This window comes from Clytia hemisphaerica, unplaced genomic scaffold (assembly GCF_902728285.1).
Source record: "Clytia hemisphaerica strain Z4C2 unplaced genomic scaffold, Clytia hemisphaerica genome assembly, whole genome shotgun sequence".
NCBI classification, from domain to species: Eukaryota; Metazoa; Cnidaria; class Hydrozoa; order Leptothecata; family Clytiidae; genus Clytia; species Clytia hemisphaerica.
In genome coordinates, this window is record NW_027103282.1 from 1,367,968 (window position 1) to 1,386,853 (window position 18,886).

The 18,886-nt window shown below is 32.9% G+C and overlaps 1 long non-coding RNA gene across 1 annotated transcript; it reads right to left on the reverse strand.

Annotated features, from left to right (window-relative positions):
- Positions 1-10,458: 10,458 nt before the first annotated feature.
- LOC136803683 (uncharacterized) lies at positions 10,459-17,324 on the reverse strand. Its single transcript, XR_010846187.1, has 7 exons — positions 17,243-17,324; positions 16,919-17,023; positions 14,350-14,561; positions 14,083-14,121; positions 13,548-13,621; positions 11,680-11,762; positions 10,459-10,658 (listed from the first exon to the last, which is right to left on the reverse strand). It is a non-coding gene; the product is annotated as an uncharacterized lncRNA (long non-coding RNA).
- Positions 17,325-18,886: the final 1,562 nt, after the last annotated feature.

The following is an 18,886-nucleotide window of genomic DNA, read 5'->3' on the forward strand; positions in this document are numbered from 1 at the left end:
GCAGTTTTGTATTTTTTGCGCAACTTTTCTGCGCACTTTTTCTCTACTATTAAAGGGAAAATTCAGTCGAATTTTCTCAAGGTGCGCAGCCACTTAATTATAAAAGTGCGCAGCTCAAAAATCGCAAAACGCGTAGAAAACCTGCGAAAAAGAATTACAAAACTGCGCATAAAAGCTTTGGATGAATTAACTCAAATCACCCAAATGAGAAGGTCTCACCAAAAGTAAGCTACACGCACCCCCTTTGATATGCTATGATATAGGGAATGCGAATCTGTATAAAATTCCTGCCTGAGAATTACCCAAGATTAGTTTTAATGTTCTTAAAAAGATTTAGAAATCCAAAGATTATATTAACTTCAAGCCTTTCAAATTTTAAATTCGAATTTAATGAAACTTGATTAAATATAAAACTTACAAACAAAGCTAATCAAGTTTCTAAAATTGAAAAACACAAAGACGGGGAAAAACTCTCGGACGGGAATTCTATACACGATAGACATCCCTTTATCAAAACTTATCAGAAAGGATGCGCGTAGCCTACACGAAGAGCCACAGAATAGAAGAATTCGAAGGCGACGAAGTTAAATCTACAAATCTTTAGATGTGGAAGTAACGCCAATTGAACAGTACTCGATATTGTTTTCAATATTTATTTTCTTTTTTTAGGAAGAGAAAAGCGAACGAGAAAGAAGGAAGAGATTGGATAGTTTTAGAGCAATGATGTAAGTCTTTCTTATCGAAAAGATATTTGAATGTCTTTTGCGTCAGCTCACTTTGTTTAAATCTTGGTCAATGAGTGTTATCACTGTTTTTTTTCTTGAAAACGTTAAAGATGGTTTGAGATATTTAGCCTACCTCTGTTCCAATAACCAAATATTCTTTTCAAAGTTGAAATATAATATGACAATTTGAAATGATCTGTAAAAATGGTTCTTACGATAAAATTCTATTGACTAAAAGTAAACAAATTGCTTAAACCTAAATGACTCGATATTGGAAAATAGTAAGAAAAAAAAGAGTTGGAAGCTGGCTAAGGACCTTAAATCTGCTGGCAAAAAATCTCAAACGCAGTTTTTTGGTTGGGCCTTTCTACAAGAGATTTGAAATGCCTTTTTATGTTCATTTCCTGTTTCTAGTGAAGAAAAAAGCTTTTTAAGACGTGAGGTGAATATGAAGAACGATATGCTCAATGAGAAGATAAAGTGCTGGAAATGGAAGTGAGTCTTTTATTTTATCTTAGAATTCAATATTTCATGCTAAATGTCAAAAACATCTTTTTTAGCTCACATTTTAAAGATTTCCGCTTGCACAAAAATGATAATATCTATATGATCCTTTTGTTAGAAACTTAATTAACTTAATTATCCTGAAGATATATTTCTTTTCATAGAACAAGCTAATTCTTCAAACAAATCAAAATGACGAAGTTGACAAATTTGACGAGTTCGCCTAGGTAAACCAACAGAAATGTAGCTTTAGTCTATTCGCTTCAAGTCTCCTTAAATTACTTTTTCACCTTCATTTTTCTAACGAATAACATACACAGTAGAAAAGATAACGTACAATACTAAATACATGATACAAAAGTTTTAAAATTGTACCTTTGTGGGCCTGGATTTCGAAATGTTGTCCCTTTTTTTAATTTCAGTAAAAGTTTTCAAATTCTAGTCCAATTTTCGAGAATTTATGACCCTTTGAGAGAGTTGATTTTTTATTTTCGTAATTTTGGAACCCTTACAGAGACTCAATTTGGTTTAATGGTTTTTGTACTCCTTTGAGGGACCGAGGGACTGTGGACATACTTGGCGCCCATTTGCCTAAGTACCTCCCCGGTAAGTGATTAGTTTGATTTACAGTTTAATTCTCTGAACCAGAAATATTATTATGATATTAGTTTATAAAAGATACCTAAATTCTACTTTTTCATTTGTAGATTGAACGATTGAACAAAGAACTGTCAACGAAGAAAAAAGAAAATAAAAAACTACAATTAGAAATTAAAAACGAAAAAAAAGAAAAAAAGGTAAATATGGAAACAGTAATTTGTTTCTGGATTATTCTTATTATTACGAACCAAGCCTAAAAATGTTCTTAACATGTTCTTATTTTGACTATTTTTTGGGTTACCCAAACAAAAAGGGTGTTTTAGAGTCCACAGGTCCACAGACAAAGTATTAAAATGTTCTTAAACTTGTTCTCAACCATTTTGGCCATCGAAGCCTTATGTTCTTGTTTGTATGAAAAACAAACATGTAACACGACAATGGAGGGAAAAAACTCCCATAAAAAAACCCAGTCAATCAATGGTATTTTCTAAAATTAATATTTCCATTTATACTGAGATGGAAAAATCGTCCGAGACGAGTAGTTTGTAAAAATGTGATTTGTGGAGGATCCTATTTATTGAAACATGAATGGAAAGTACACTCCTCCGTAATGCTCATTTTCTAAATTACTCGTCTCAGACAAATTAATCGTCTCAGTATAAATAGAACTAATGATGGAAATAGCTGAAAAGCTAATGGTCTAACAAAAACATAGGTACAATAGTTAATGATGTGTAAAATCTTCAAGGGTAAACCATTAACGGGCTTTACTGGTAGTTAACGTGAATTTTTCATCTCATTCTAATTGAATGTCTTGTTGTATTTGTGAAATGAGTGAAGTTTGAGTAAAGAGCATACACGTCTTTTTATAAGAACAAACTACATAAGAACATACGGCTTTGATTGCCTAAATGTTAAGAACAAGTTAGAATCATTCTACGGTTTTAAATGACCCCAAGGCACTTTTCTTAAGAAAATTGACAAAAAAGCTCACAAAATGGAATGAAAGAACATCCTAAGTCTTCAAAAATTTTGGATGTCCTCATAAACAACGTGTATAGTTGACATGTGTATGTGAATATTCTTAGAAACAATTTACAGTTAATTCAACATCTGTTTTCATGCACCTCATGATTCCACTTTTTGATATTAAGTTAGTTAATGTTATTTTCATGGTTTTCAGTCTTTTATTTTAGATATTGAATGAAGAAATTGAAGGATGGAGGGTGAAATGTAAGGATGTAGAGCAAGAGTTGGAGAGGGTTAGGCGGAAGTTAAAGGAGAGAGAAGACGTTCTTCTTGAGGAACGAAAAAAAAGGTAAGCCCCCCCCCCACCCTATAAAGCTAAAATTCTTGAAATAAACTTTGTTGGATTTCAGTTCTCCATTGACGATCATTAATGATTACTCGAGTTAGTGTGTTTTACAAATTTCTAATTAAATTTTTTGTACTAAGCAATTTAGAGTCTCAGTCGAAGTCTCTAAGACTTCGGCTGTTTTGAGTTTAGGCCGGGTGAAGGCTTCATGTTCTCTTTAACTATTTTCTTGTTATTTCAGTTCGTTTACATAGTTCGCATTTGGTATTATTTATTTCTAATATTAATCAACTTATTCTTTCTTGTTGTTATTTTTCTTTGTAGATTATTATTAGAGGAAGGAAGAAAATATGAAAAAGATACGAAGGCGACGAAGTTAAATCTACAAATCTTAAGATGTGGAAGTAACGCCAATTGAACGGTACTCGATATTGTTTTCAATATTTATTTTCTTTTTTTAGGAAGAGAAAAGCGAACGAGAAAGAAGGAAGAGATTGGATAGTTTTAGAGCAATGATGTAAGTCTTTCTTATCGAAAAGATATTTGAATGTCTTTTGCGTCAGCTCACTTTGTTTAAATCTTGGTCAATGAGTGTTATCACTTTTTTTTCTTGAAAACGTTAAAGATGGTTTGAGATATTTGGCCTACCTCTGTGGTTCCAATAACCAAATATTCTTTTCAAAGTTGAAATATAATATGACAATTTGAAATGTGTAAAAATGGTTCTTACGATAAAATTCTATTGACTAAAAGTAAAAAAATTGCTTAACCTAAATGACTCGATATTGGAAAATAGTAAGAAAAAAAACCTTAAATCTGCTGGCAAAAAATCTCGAAATGCCTTTTTATGTTCATTTCCTGTTTCTAGAGAAGAAAAAAGCTTTTTAAGACGTGAACAAAGTATGAGAAACGATATTCTCAAAAATAAGATAAAGAAGCTAGAAGCTGAAGGTGATGATCGAAGTGAGTCTATATTATTTTATCCTTATTTCCTGTTTCTAGAGAAGAAAAAAGCTTTTTAAGACGCGAGCAGAGTATGAGGAACGATATGCTAAACGAGAAGATAAAGAAGCTGGAAATGGAAGTGAGTCTTTTATTTTATCTTAGAATTCAATATTTCATGCTAAATGTCAAAAACATCTTTTTTAGCTCACATTTTATAGATTTCCGCTTGCACAAAAATGATAATATCTATATGATCCTTTTGTTAGAAACTTAATTAACTTAATTATCCTGAAGATATATTTCTTTTCATAGAACAAGCTAATTCTTCAAACAAATCAAAATGACCAAGTTGACAAATTTGACGAGCTTCGCTCTGAGGTAAACCAACAGAAATGTAGCTTTAGTCTATTCGCTTCAAGTCTCCTTAAATTATTTTTTACCTGTCATTTTTCTAACGAATAACATACACCGCAGAAAAGATAACGTTCAATACTAACTACACTATTGATAACAAATAGTTTGAAAATTGAGTACCTTTGTGGGCCTGAATTTCGAAAATGTTGTCCCTTTTTTTAATTTCAGTAAAAGTTTTCAAATTCTAGTCCAATTTTCGAGAATTTATGACCCTTTGAGAGAGTTGATTTTTGATTTTCGTAATTTTTGAACCCTTACAGAGACTCAATTTGGTTTAATGGTTTTTGTACTCCTTTGAGGGACCGAGGGACTGTGGACATACTTGGCGCCCATTTGCCTAAGTACCTCCCCGGTAAGTGATTAGTTTGATTTACAGTTTAATTCTCTGAACCAGAAATATTAATATGATATTAGTTTATAAAAGATACCTAAATTCTACTTTTTCATTTGTAGATTGAACGATTGAACAAAGAACTGTCAACGAAGAAAAAAGAAAATAAAAATCTGCAATTAGAAATTAACAAGCTAGATGCTGAATGGACCTACCTGATGATGAAAGTTAGATAGCAATAAGGAAAAAAACGGAAACAATCCGTTAGAAAATATAACGTTTAGCAAAAAGGCATAACGCGTTAAATTTCATCATTGATTGCTGATGGGGAGAGGGAAGGGGAGAAGGGAAAAATAATATAGAAAGTTCCGCTTGCAGAAATCAGTTTTATTGACAATCGAATCATGCTTGATGGTGGGAATTGCTATCAATGATGTTTTTTTTTGAGAAAAAACAAAGAAATGTTAGGAAAAAGTCCAATAGAAATCTGCAAAAACGGCGATTTCCGGGATATTTCGGCATTTTCCGCCAGAAAAATTTTTTTCTCAAAAATTGGACTCGGCCTCTGTCATATTTTAGGTATTGCCATTTTGCATCAGTGTGCAAAATTTCATGAAAAAATATAAAGTACAGCTCGAGAAATTCAAGAAATACCGTTTTTCCGGCGAAAATAGGCTGTTCCGGCGATTTTTAGAAAGTTCCGGCTTCAAAATTCACTTTTATTGACAATTAATCCATGCTTGATGGTGGGCATTGCTACAAATATGTTTTTGTGTGAAAAAACAACGAAATATAAGGAAAAAGTCCAATGAAAATCTGCAAAAACGGCAATTTCCGGGATATTTCCGGCATTTTCAGCCGGAATAGAATTTTTCTCAAAAATCGGACTAATCCATGTTTTAGGCATTGCTAATACGCATCTTTGTGCAAAAAATCAGAAAAAACTAAAGATGAAATCTCGAGAAAATGCCAAAAAACCGGTTTTTCCGGCATATTTCCGGCATTTTCGGCCGGAAATGAATTTTTTTCGAAAATCGGGCCCCGTCACATTTTGGGCATTACCATTTTGCATCTTTGTGCCAAAAATTAGGAAAAACTAATGAGCCAATCCCGAGAAAAGCTAGTAACGAACGAACGAACGAACGAACGAACACGGGTTAATTCATAGGACCTCCAAAGGTAGGTCCAAAAATGGAAACAGTAATTTGTTTCTTGATTATTCTTATTATTACGAACCAAGCCTAAAAATGTTCTTAACATGTTCTTATTTTGACTATTTTTTGGGTTACCCAAACAAAAAGGGTGTTTTAGAGTCCACAGACAAAGTATTAAAATGTTCTTAAACTTGTTCTCAACCATTTTGGCCATGGAAGCCTTATGTTCTTGTTTGTATGAAAAACAAACATGTAACACGACAATGGAGGGAAAAAACTCCCATAAAAACACCCAGTCAATCAACGGTATTTTCTAAAATTAATATTTCCATTTATACTGAGACGGAAAAATCGTCCGAGACGAGTAGTTTGTAAAAATGTGATTTGTGGAGGAGATCCTATTTATTGAAACATGAATGGAAAGTACACTCCTCCGTAATGCTCATTTTCTAAATTACTCGTCTCAGACAAATTAATCGTCTCAGTATAAATAGAACTATAAATGATGGAAATAGCTGAAAAGCTGTTGGTCTAACAAAAACATAGGTACAATAGTTGATGTGTAAAATCTTCAAGGGTAAAACATTAACGGGCTTTACTGGTAGTTAACGTGAAATTTTTCATCTCATTCTAATTGAATGTCTTGTTGTATTTGTGAAATAAGTTTGAGTAAAGAGCATACACGTCTTTTTATAAGAACAAACTACAACTTCTGTCTGAAAAGCGTGACGAAAACCTGTCAGTCACAACGACTTGGGTAAGAAGAAAGGTGAACTTTGCACTATTGAGTTCGGTCCTCTTGTGCCTCCGCGGCAGCAGAACTCCATGGAACAAAGACCACCTCTCCTCTTCACTCACGAAAAGTTCGAGTGACTGTGAAGTTATTTGCGCTTTTTAATTCCTTTATTGAAAAATTTCTAAATTATTACTATTGACTACTTATGTTTGAGATAATATCAAGATCCATACCGGGACTGGCTCCGGACTAGTATTTTTTTTACATAAAGTTTCTCTTATTTTTTTTAAACATCTTGGAAGTTATTTATGAGGTAAAATTTGTATATAATGCATAATATAATATTGCATAATAAAAAAAAAAAAAAAAAAAAAAAAAAAAAAAAAAAAACAAAATAAAAAATGAATGATCGAGAACAAACATGAATAATCAAAAAAAACAAACTACATAAGAACATACGGCTTTGATGGCCTAAATGTTAAGAACAAGTTAGAATCATTCTACGGTTTTAAACGACCCCAAGGCAATTTTCTTAAGAAAATGGACAAAAAAGCTCATAAAATGGAATGAAAGAACATCCTAAGTCTTCAAAAATTTTGGATGTCCTCATAAACAACGTGTATAGTTGACATGTGTACGTGAATATTCTTAGAAACAATTTACAGTTAATTCAACATCTGTTTTCATGGACCTCATGATTCCACTTTTTGATATTAAGTTAGTAAATGTTATTTTCATGGTTTTCCGTCTTTTATTTTAGATATTGAATGAAGAAATTGAACAGTGGAGGGTGAAATGTAAGGATGTAGAGGGAGAATTGGAGAGGGTTGGGCGGAAGTTAAAGGAGAGAGAAGACGTTCTTCTTGAGGAACGAAAAAAAAGGTAAGCCCCCCCCCCCCACCCTATAAAGCTAAAATTCTTGAAATAAACTTTGTTGGATTTCAGTTATCCATTGACGATCATTAATGATTACTCGAGTTAGTGTTTTTTACAAATTTCTAATTAAATTTTTTGTACAAAGCAATTTAGAGTCTCAGTCGAAGTCTCTAAGACTTTGGCTGTTTTTTCTTTGTAGATTATTATATTAGAGGAAGGAAGAAAAGATGAAAAAGATACTGATATAGTTGATATTTTACCAATCAGATATTATATCCTAAGTATTTTTCCTCGTGTTCTTACGACTTTCAAGGCATTTCAAATTGTTTAAACATTGGTTCTAATTGTATAAAAACCCTGGTCTGAAATTGTTGTAGTTCTTTGTTAGCTTTTTCTTTTGTAAAAGAGAGACAAAAAAACTTCTAGACCTAGGTTTTTATACTGACTGTGATAAGCTTGAATGGTCTAAAATCATTTTTGCTGTACATTCACTTGGTTGAAAATTCACAGAAATTAGATGTTCTCGTAATCTGGGACTATTTTAACAAAATGTTTATCTTTTCTTGTCCTTTCAGAAGATATCCATATGGATGTTCAAAATTTTGAACCAGTTAGTAACTTTTTATTTTTTTACATTTCAAACCAAATAGGTATGCGTCTAGTCGTGCAAGCCAATGTGGCACATCGATTTTTATATTTTTCTTCGTTTTCGTGGCATGACTTTTGAAGAAAATTTTGGTCATTTATTTGATTTTCAGTTATTTTGTTTCATTGTTAATTTCTTTTGTAGCTTATCAACTAAGATGAAAAAGAAGGGGAGCATGAAGAAGAAAGACATGAAGAAATCTATAATTATTTTGTACAGTTAATTCAACATCTGTTTTCATGGACCTCATGATTCCACTTTTTGATATTAAGTTAGTTAATGTTATTTCCATGGTTTTCAGTCTTTTATTTTAGATATCGAATGAAGAAATTGAACAGTGGAGGGTGAAATGTAACAATGTAGAGGGAGAGTTGGAGAGGTTTAGGCGGAGGTTAAAGGAGAGAGAGGAAGTTATTCTGGACAAAAGAAAAGAAAGCTAAGACAATTTAAGTTTAGAAATTTCATTATTAATCTTTACCATCTTTTACAGCTTATAAACCAAAGTAAAGAATGGTGATGATGAAAATAATAAGAGGAAACTATTTTGTCAAGTCCCTCTCAATTCGACTTTGAAATTAGAAGTCTCTTGTTAAGGTGAATGTCTGACATGAAGGGTATTTGTATGGAACTATTTTAATTTTAGGTGAGTGCACAGCTACAACAGGGAAAACTGGAATAATGGGACAAATGTCAAATAAGCTGAACATTTAAATAGTGATATTATTTTTGTTAATGTACCGAACAGTGAAAATCCTCTGGTGCAACACATTCAAAAGAAACTGAATAACTCGGAAAAGACAAATAGAGAAAACCACAACACAGTTTCCAGAAAAAGGAGTTACTTTAAAAACATCTCCCAGTTAAAATTACAGCAGAAATAAACGAAATAGATAAAGAGGAGAAAGACCTTTAAAAGTAAAGTCAATTACTATCGAAAGTACGCAATAGTACAATGAACACAATTGAGCATACAACGATTCCAATACAAAGACCTAATGTTTTGTCGAGATAACCGCTCTTTCACCGAAAATCAAACAGTTGATGACATTAAATTTTTTCCACAACTAAACTCAACAAATTTGAACCAACCAAGTCAGCGTTAAAAAAAGCAGCGACTATGTAAAATAATGTAAAATAAAGCAAATGGAATAAAAAATTTATTCTTTGCCTCGATGCGTCCTATGTTGGTCTTTGTTCATAACTAACGATTCAAAACGAGTTTGAGCACGATTAAACTTATCAAAGTAAAAAATAACAATTGCATCTGAAAGTTCACAGGGGACATGATCAAGCTGTGAAACGTCATAAGACCAAGATTGAAAGATTCGTTGTCTCAGCGAAATGAGAATCTCAACGAAAACATGGTGAATAACAAAATAAAGCAAACTATGATTACCAGCATCCACGTAATTTAGCTAAACGAAATCTCTTTCAAACGAGACGACTAACTTTCCCCCAAAAAAGATTTAAATCAACTTCTGAATATATAACCCGAAAACTCCGTTTAGACTCATGACGACCAAGAAAATAAAAACTTCAAGAAGAAAAATTAATGGGCCGTCTTTCGAACAGCATCAAAGTTGATAGCGTAAAACTTCAGATTTCCCCACACCTTAACATTTCAATTCCCGATAACTCGGTAAACAATTAATTCGATTTCAATAAACCTTTTTATAAATTGCGTCACAAACATCACTTACCTCGTATTCAAACTATTTTCAAACTATTTCAATCATATCCTTGAGACATTAAATGATTTTTTTTATGAGTAGAAGGGAGTTGTAATAAAATTTGTTGGGAGTTAATCACCATGGCAATAATTTCAAAACGAGGCAACTGATGTTCGTGACGTAATTTATGAAAAGGTCCACATTTTCAAATACTAGGAATTTAGAGATTATAAATCGTGGGAAGCCTGTAAACTTGAACAAAAAAGGTTTGCTACGCTTCAACTTAGGAACAGAAATCAAATTTTTCTCTAATCGAAAGATAATTAACGAACCATTAGTATTTATTATCAATCGAATTTAGCCATTTTGTGAAGTTTGGTGATCATACCATAGATCGATCGATACAGATAGATGCATCGATCCATGTTTTTGTAATTTTCCGTTGATCAATATTTGTCGCTTGAAAATCCTTATTGGGAGCCTTTTCCAAACCACAAACATTTTAACTATTTCACTTCCTTATTTCAACGTGACTAAACAAGACTTGATTAGGCCTCAAACCAGAAAAGAACCAACCACTCAGACTATAAAAGAAAAAGCCAGACAAAATAATGAAATAAATTATACTTCATTCCGTGGTACACAAGTAGAACTTTGTCACCATAAACGAGTAAACATTTTCGTAAACCACCATCAAGCTCGCTCTTCCAGGAATCTCCACCACCATGCTTATTACAGTAATCTAAAAGGCAAAATAAAAAATATTACTTTCCATTCATGTTTTGATATTTTATTTCATGCCTCAAAATGTGGAACATTGGACAAACTGTTCAAATCTTCAGAACAGAAAAGTAGACAAGGTAATTTGAAAGACTTTTTATCTGAAGTCGTACCACATTGAAAATTAAAAGAGAGCTTGAAGGTTTTGTTAATTTTAATTTACAAGCTTTTCACATTGAACTGACACGGATTTGGAACAAGATTGGAAATTAAAGAGGGAATGAAAAACAATTTCTTGCTTATATCAGCACAATATAACAAAATGGAGACACCGTCCTGATATAAAATTTATGTCTGATCAGGTCGGTAGTAAAATCTCAGACATAATGACGTTTACTGCGGTGGTGGTGTGACGAAAAATTGAAAAAATTTTTACTACCTAGGGTAGTTAAATACAAAAATGGGTGGTAATTTTGAAATATTTTACTACCTGGGTAGTTAAACCTGGTAAAATTAGCAAAATTTAGCTATTTTTGTAATTCTTTTAATTTTTTGGATGACTTTTCTGAAAAAATCTGCAAAGTTTTATAATTTGTAAAAAAATTTTGTTGGAAAGTTGTTTGCTGCAAACAAAAAATTCTCGAAATTTTTTGTTAAAATAAAAAAGATTTCAAATTCTAAGGGCAAAACTTTAGATTTTGCACTAAGTGAAAAATGTGTCACAGAAATAATCATTTTTTAGCTTTTTTTGTAAAATAAGTCCGAACAGCAACCAAAAAAAAGGGTCAAGGGAGACCCATGACAAATTGTCCCAAAAACTTTTACTACCAGGGTAGTAAAATACCTCTTCCAAGAGTCTGGGTGGTGGTATGTAAAAATTCATAAAAATCCTTTTACTACTCATATATGTCTGAGATTTTACTATCGACCCCCCCTGGTCTGATATCAAAAGGGAACACCTATGTAAAAACAAAACCTTACGTTAAGAAAAGTTGTGAAAAAATAAAATGTATTTCAGTTGAGGAAAATTTTATAATACACACCATTTCGGTTCACGGTCAAAGTCCAAGATCAGTAGCTTCTTCTGTAAGTTTTGGAACGCAGTGCAGTATAAATACAGCCAAATCTAATAGGAGAAGAAAATTGATTTTAGTTAAATTTACACAAGGTTAATTTGTCTATATAGATTTTCTTCATAAATCTTCCAAATCTTGTGATTCTAAATTCAATTTCACTGTCAAAAACTTGTAAATTTCAGATGTAGTGATAATAAAGTCAATCCCAAAGATATAATTGGCAGTGGAAACAAGAATGCCTGTAACTTTTGATAGTCAAATATAATTGCAAAAACTTTTTTGCTTGTTTTAGAGAATCAAAAGCACTATATTTGAATGTATTTTCAGCTGAAAAATTTGCGATTTTTAGCAGTGAAATTTGTGATTACAAAAATTGAGCTTTTTTCTACTTATGCTACAGCGTTAATATTTTCACCAATGGTAGATGAACCTTAGGTTAAGAAGGTTGTGAAATTTCAAGGCAAACAAAAAGAAGATATCGGACCCGAGATACCCCTTGCTAGCACTTTTCTTTAAAACATCAAATTTGTTATCTTTTTTTAACAGTTCAATTAAAAGTTGGAAAGTCTTAAGTGTTGATGCTACTATATATAAATATGGTGAAGATCAGAGATCTGACCTCAAGGAGAGAAAGCGTTGAAAATACTAAATAAAATAAAGATGAAACATAAAAGGGGACTAATATTTTTATAATTATATGTTTTTTTCCAGTTTTTTTATATATATGGTATTATTGATATCAGTGATTATTTCAAAACGAAGTGATATCACAGTATGATGTTTCTATTGAAGCTATTGCATATTGAACTTATATTGCCTTTGTTATTTTTAAGTAATTAAAGAACTAATTGCTAATTCCCAAAAAAAACATTGTAGCATAAGTAGAAAAAAGCTCAATTTTGCAATCGCAAATTTAACCGCTAAAAATTGCGAATTTCTCAGCTAAAAATACATTCAAAGATTTTGATTATCTAAAACAAGCAAAAAAATTTTCGCAATTATATTGACTATCAAAAGTTACAGGCAGTTGTTTGCACTGCCAATTATATCTGGATACACTTTACTCGGGTGAGTTAGGGCATGTCTAGATTTTTAAAAATCACAAATCCCAAAACCGCGACCAATAGCACCCATTCTCAGGGATTCACTTATGGATTTTTAGATGACCTATACCTTAAAGTTTCAGGATCCGGTGTTACGTAAGTAAATATTAACCTAAAAATTAATTATTAAAGAAAGTGTGAATTGTGGCGTCATCAAATTATGACGTCATAAATCGTAAATTAGCTCTAACTCTATAAGTACATGTCAAATCTTTGTCAAATTTGGACCAATGACGCATCTTACTTGTGCCGAACTTTTCAATGAAAAATTTTTTGAAGATTTTGATGACGTCAGCAAAAAATGCAAAAAATCGAAAAATGCGTCAAATTTTTCCAAAAATTTTTTTTCAAAAAGTTACATTTCAGTTACATGCATCTTTGGTTCAAATTTGGGATAGATTTGACATGTATTTTTTATACTATAGCGATTATACAATTCATGACGTCGCCAAATTCGATCAAATTATGACGTCATGATTACAATTTCTTTAATAATTAATTTTTAGGTTAATATTTAATTACGTAACACCGGATCCTGAAACCTTAAGGTATAGAGGTACTTTAGAGCCCTAAGTGGATCTCTGAATATGGCTGCTATTGGTAGCGAAAACTTAGGGTAAACTGTTAGGTTTTTGAGACTTGCCCTAAGTCACTCGAGTAGTGACTCAGTGACTACCATAAGAGTTTAATCAAATAAGCTGAACAATATCATTTCGGTAGGAAAAAACTTACCGGTTTCATAACCATGAACAATTGCATATTTTCAATGTTGATCTCTTCCCACTGATTCGAGAATTCCATAAGATCTAAAATGCAACAGTATCAAGAAGTTTTAAGAAAAAGCTTTAAATATCAATAAAAAAAGTTGCACGTTATTGAGAAACAAACAACCACGTTTGTTGGACAGAGCATAAATTGTCATATTTCAAATTTGATAAAAATATTTGGAGGTTTTACTTGGAACCAAAGAGGATTACTTTAGGCTGGCATTTAAAGCGTGCTCAACTTACTCGTTTGTTGAAACCTTCTCCAATTTCGGCACAATCGTGACAACTGTCAAAGACTTCAGGAGGTTCTAAGAAAGAAAATGCAATTTTTGGAATGTGACAGGATTTTTCAATAAGATTTGGGTGATTGCCCTGTATGACACCGTTTAAATAAGACCCTTACAATCCATTAACCTACTGGACACAATAGACATCATCATTCAAAATAACATCTATAGTAAGTTCCCATGAAACTGGGAGTACAAAGAAAACAAACAAACCTTGCTAACAAAAGCTTTGTCCAACCATTCAGGGTGGTACTGAAGAAAGTAAAATAAAATTTGGATTACAATAAGAGAATAAGGCAATTTAAGTTTAAAACAGATTTTGTTATAAAACTCTCATGTTACGTCAGAGCAGAGCTGCTAAAAAAGTCTAACAAAATGATATTTACGAGTTCTTTGTCATTTTTCAGCCTGAGAAAGATACTGACCGAGACAGTTGATTTTGTTTGTTTAGAAAATAATTTATTTGTGAATTACACCTACCTCCAATACGGCCACAATGACAAGCCTTAAAAATTCTTCGATGGACCAGACCGATAAACGTAAATCGCTTTATAGTTGGGGTCTTTCCTTTCTTTTTCGTTCGTCCAGAATAATTTCCTCTTGTTCCTTCAGCTTCCTTCCCAAACTCTCCACCTCTCTTTAAATCGCTTCACCTCGCCCTCCATCCTTCATTTTCTTCATTCAGTTTCTTTCTAAAATCAAAGATCGAAAACCATAAAAATAAATAACATTGACTAATTACCAAAAAGTGCAATCATGGGGCAAGGGTGTTAATCATCGAGACGTTTAAACTTATTCCAGTGAAAGTCTCTACCATTATCTTTGATTGTCCTGTCTATTAAATACTTCAAATCTTGGAAATCCAGACTCCAAACTAGACTCCCTTTAATACTCAGTTTAGTTCAGTGTTTAAATGACCGAAAGTGCCTGGCTTTGGCCAGCACCAAATGACAGCATTAATGTCTTTCCTAAGAAGAATTGTGTCAAATATGTCGTCTTTAAGTTTCCAAACGTTAAATATTAAAAAGTCTCCATCCATCAAAAATATCAATAAAAATTTTTTACAGACTTCCCAGCTAAAAATTCCAGCAAAAAAATGTTTCTGTTTTTTCAAAAAAATTTCGGCCATGTGACACATTCAAAACATTCAAGATTTACAAATCCGGGGGTTTTTAAAGATTAAAAAACGTATCAGCAAATACTTTTCATTGATTAAAACATTTTAAAATTATTCTATGTAAAATTATTTGTATTTAAAATTTATAAAAAACACGGTTAGAAATAAATCTGCAATAATAATGAAGCCTTAGAGTGCTTAGAGATTTTTTAAATATTTAATTATTTACCCCCGTCTTAAAACTGGAGTGCGGAAGGATTGCTTTTTATTTTTATGACAAAGTGAAAGTGGAAAAACATACAGTAGAGAAGCGGGGGGGGGGTACTTAAGCAAATGGAGGGTACAGTATGTGCCGCCCTTAAGTTAAGGGTACCTTTTTTGGACTTCCAAAGTCTGGGTCAGAAAAATCAGAGAAAATCAAATTTCAGTCCCACTAAGGGTCGGAAAAAATAGGACAATTTCAACTTTTTTACCCCCTGAAAAATCGAAATTTGGTCACAAATTGGTCAAATTTGTCCCGCTAAGGGTCGTAAAATTCCCAAAAATGTCCTTTGTTTTCTCCTTTTTAGTCCCGGTAAGGGTCCAAAGTTAGTACCCAACCCCCGGAGTAGAGATGTAGAGATAATAAAAAGGTTTCTTAGGATAGGATGCTCTGAAATCCCGGAGTTATTCCCGCAGTTTTTTTCCGTGACTGTAAAAGTTTGAGTTATTTTTGGTACTTTAACTTGTTTTTTTCCTTCGTTCTTTTAAATTTTCGAATACACGGGTTTCGAATTAAATTTTTGCTTAGCTTTAGCTTTGATCCCATGTAAATTTGCACGAAAAATATCAAGTAAACAGAACGAAAATTGGCCGTGTATCAAGCAATTTTAGCTCATTTTTCCATTTTGACAGACTTTACGGGTCATTATGAAAACAAAAAACATTAAAATAAAAAGTCAATCGTTTAATCATATTTCTTTTATTGAATTTAAAATAGAAAAACATCTTTTGAATGAACACCTGGCTTTCAAAAGAGAAGAAAGGAAATCTATCAACCTTTTATAAGGCATTTCCCCTTATCGCTCCTTTTATTTACTTGATTTTTTCTCTCGCGCTAGATTTAATTCGAAACCCGTGTATTCGGGTTCAACTGCGCTTGTGCGTTAAGCTAAAAATATTTCGGTTGGACCCGCCAATCCCCGAAAACGAGGGCTGGGTTACCCGAGATACCTCCCGTTTCAAAATCCTTGACGCGGTCTTGCAAAATTTCGTAATCTAAACCTTCCAGGTGTTGAAAATTTTTCTCACCTTCCAGAGCTTCAGCGTGTCGGATGAAAATTTCACTATCTGGGTGCCAGATAAAACTCGAAGACGCACGGCGGGACACAAACTTGTTAGATAGAGTTAAGATTTCGAGTTATGCAGCCCAGGGGGGGGGCATTCGATTCATAAAAACGGCAGCCCGATGTTAGGCCTTTGAAATCGGACCCAGTGCATTTTTTGTGAGCAATCTTGACAATTTTCAAGGCAATCAATATATGATCAGATTTTCCAAATTTTACATCCTTTGAGCGAACTTTAAACATCCCTGTATCACAGAGCCGTAAAAATTTCGACCAGAGGCGAAAGAAATCCTTGAATTTCAGCCCCACCCCTGAGAAATTGACTTTGATTTCAACCCCACTTGAAATTCAATGATTACAATTGCGCACTCCAAAACTATCCCCACTTAATTTTGTAACCTTGGAACAATAGTTTTTCTCATCCTTGCTTATTTTGGCCCTTTTTCCTAACGTAGCAGTTTGAGAAACTTAAAACATGACAGCTTGTTTACAAGGTTTATAGGGCAGTTATTAGTTTAAAGGATCATAAAAAATTGTTCGAGTAAAGAAGCATTAATTCAGTTACCGAAAATTCTAAGTTTTTGCAATGAAACGAACTTAACCTTACCATCTATCTCGTTTGACGGTTCTCATCACATATACTTGTCTTGGACTTGTGTGTTTTTTCCAGATTTCATAATGTACTTTGAGGGTTCTTTAAATTGTTCATCTCCTGTACAAGGTAAAAGACAAATGTAGAAGTAACAGAATGAATTAAATGAATTAATTCAAAAATCAAAATATTTAGGAACAAATTTCGAGCTATGAGATATTCAATTCAATTATTTTTCCTCATGCGTATGTGTCTCAATGAAAAACTAAAAGGTTTTTCTTAAATTGTAAAAAAAATTTGTTTGGACCTCTTTTTACCAAAGAGGAAAAGAAAACTTACTTTTCACAAGAAAAATTCTTACTCCTTCCACTATGCGACGTTTTTGCGAACTTCACTCACAACCTCATCCCATTTCTCTCTCTCTTTTTATCCTACACAGGCACATTTCTGTAAAAATAAACGTGTCATTTTTCCTCCAAAACGTCAATTCAATTGTTATCTTTATTATTGTTTAAAACGCAAGCGGTGTTTTGCTTTTAATTCCCAAATGACTTCTAATAATTGATCCGGGTGTAATCTCAATCGAACGGCTTATTCTCTTGAGAAAGAAGCAGTCAGTAGCGGCCTGGCTTAATTTTCTTGGTGGTGCAAAATATGAAATTGGCGCCCCTGGTATTTGTGTCCTTATTTGCACCCTCCACCATTAAGTGAAAATATTTAACTGTAAGAGCAGTGACTGGTTGAAAGTAACACCCGAAATCTCTGAGTTAACAAACATTTACTTATACGAAGGTGGTGGTAATGATAACTTGATATCATTTCGTTGTTATTTCCTGGTCTTACTTTACTCTCCATTAAAGATCAATGGCTGAAAGAGGCCCCGAAAATTCGAAAGTTGGCAGGAATAAGGGTTCTTTGTAATACTGGCGCCGCAGGCAAAAAAATTTGGTGTAAGAGAGGTCAAAAAGCTTAAAAGACATTCTAAAAAGGAGAAAGTTTCCGCATAAGACCAAAAAAAACACAGAGAGCAGTTTCGATCAACCTCTCATTTTGGGGGTTAGCATCCTCTTTAACCCCTGGTGGATACACAACACTTCTCTTGCTTTGACTTTTCGCAATTCAATGTTGATAGTAGAAAAAATTCGTAAAAGAAAACAAATCGCCGCAGGCGAAAAAAAATTTACATTGCACTTATAGAAGGCGCTAAAAACGTGTCAAAAGGGCGCCAAATCGCGCAAGCAAACATCAAAAAAAATTTTGGCGCCCCCTTGAAAAGCTTTTTTGGCGCCCCTTTCAGGTCTTTCTGGGTGGTGCACTGCACACCCTGCACCCCCTGCCAGGCCGCCACTGGAAAGAAGGATGTTTTAACAATTCCCATGAGATCAAATGAGTTTCGCATTTTCAAATGTTAATCTGTGTATTAATTACTTGATTAATTACTTTCATTGTTCAATGACAGAGAAAAAATGGGTGGGTTCATTGAGTTTGAAGTCCCGAAGGGGCTGGAGACGAATCTTCAATCTTTCTCAAGCAAGAAAAAAGTGAGACCCTTAAGATTTCCGCTGTATTTAACAGATTAAAATCTAATAGTTTACTTGTTTTTGCAGGATATATTTTTCTAAGTCTGGCTATGGATTTTGCGTTTTGAAAGGAAATAAGTAGCTTCATTTCCCATTCAGGAGTTTCGGGCCTAATCCGGAGTGGAGTATCATTTAAAAGAAGGAAAAAATTTAAAAAATGGAAAACCGAAGATGAAAAATGAATTTCGAAATGAAGAAAATCAACTTGTAGAATAATGCTAAGATTTTTATTTTTGCATCAGAAACTCTTCAATCATAGAACGTCATAAATACGAAAAAATTTCAAAAAATATTCATTCAGTCAAAAAATACAGCTTAAAACTTTGCCACGGTCGACTTAAAAATTTCTTTGAAAACTTTTTTTACATTAATGATGTTGTGAAATCAAAGAATCTTTCGTGGT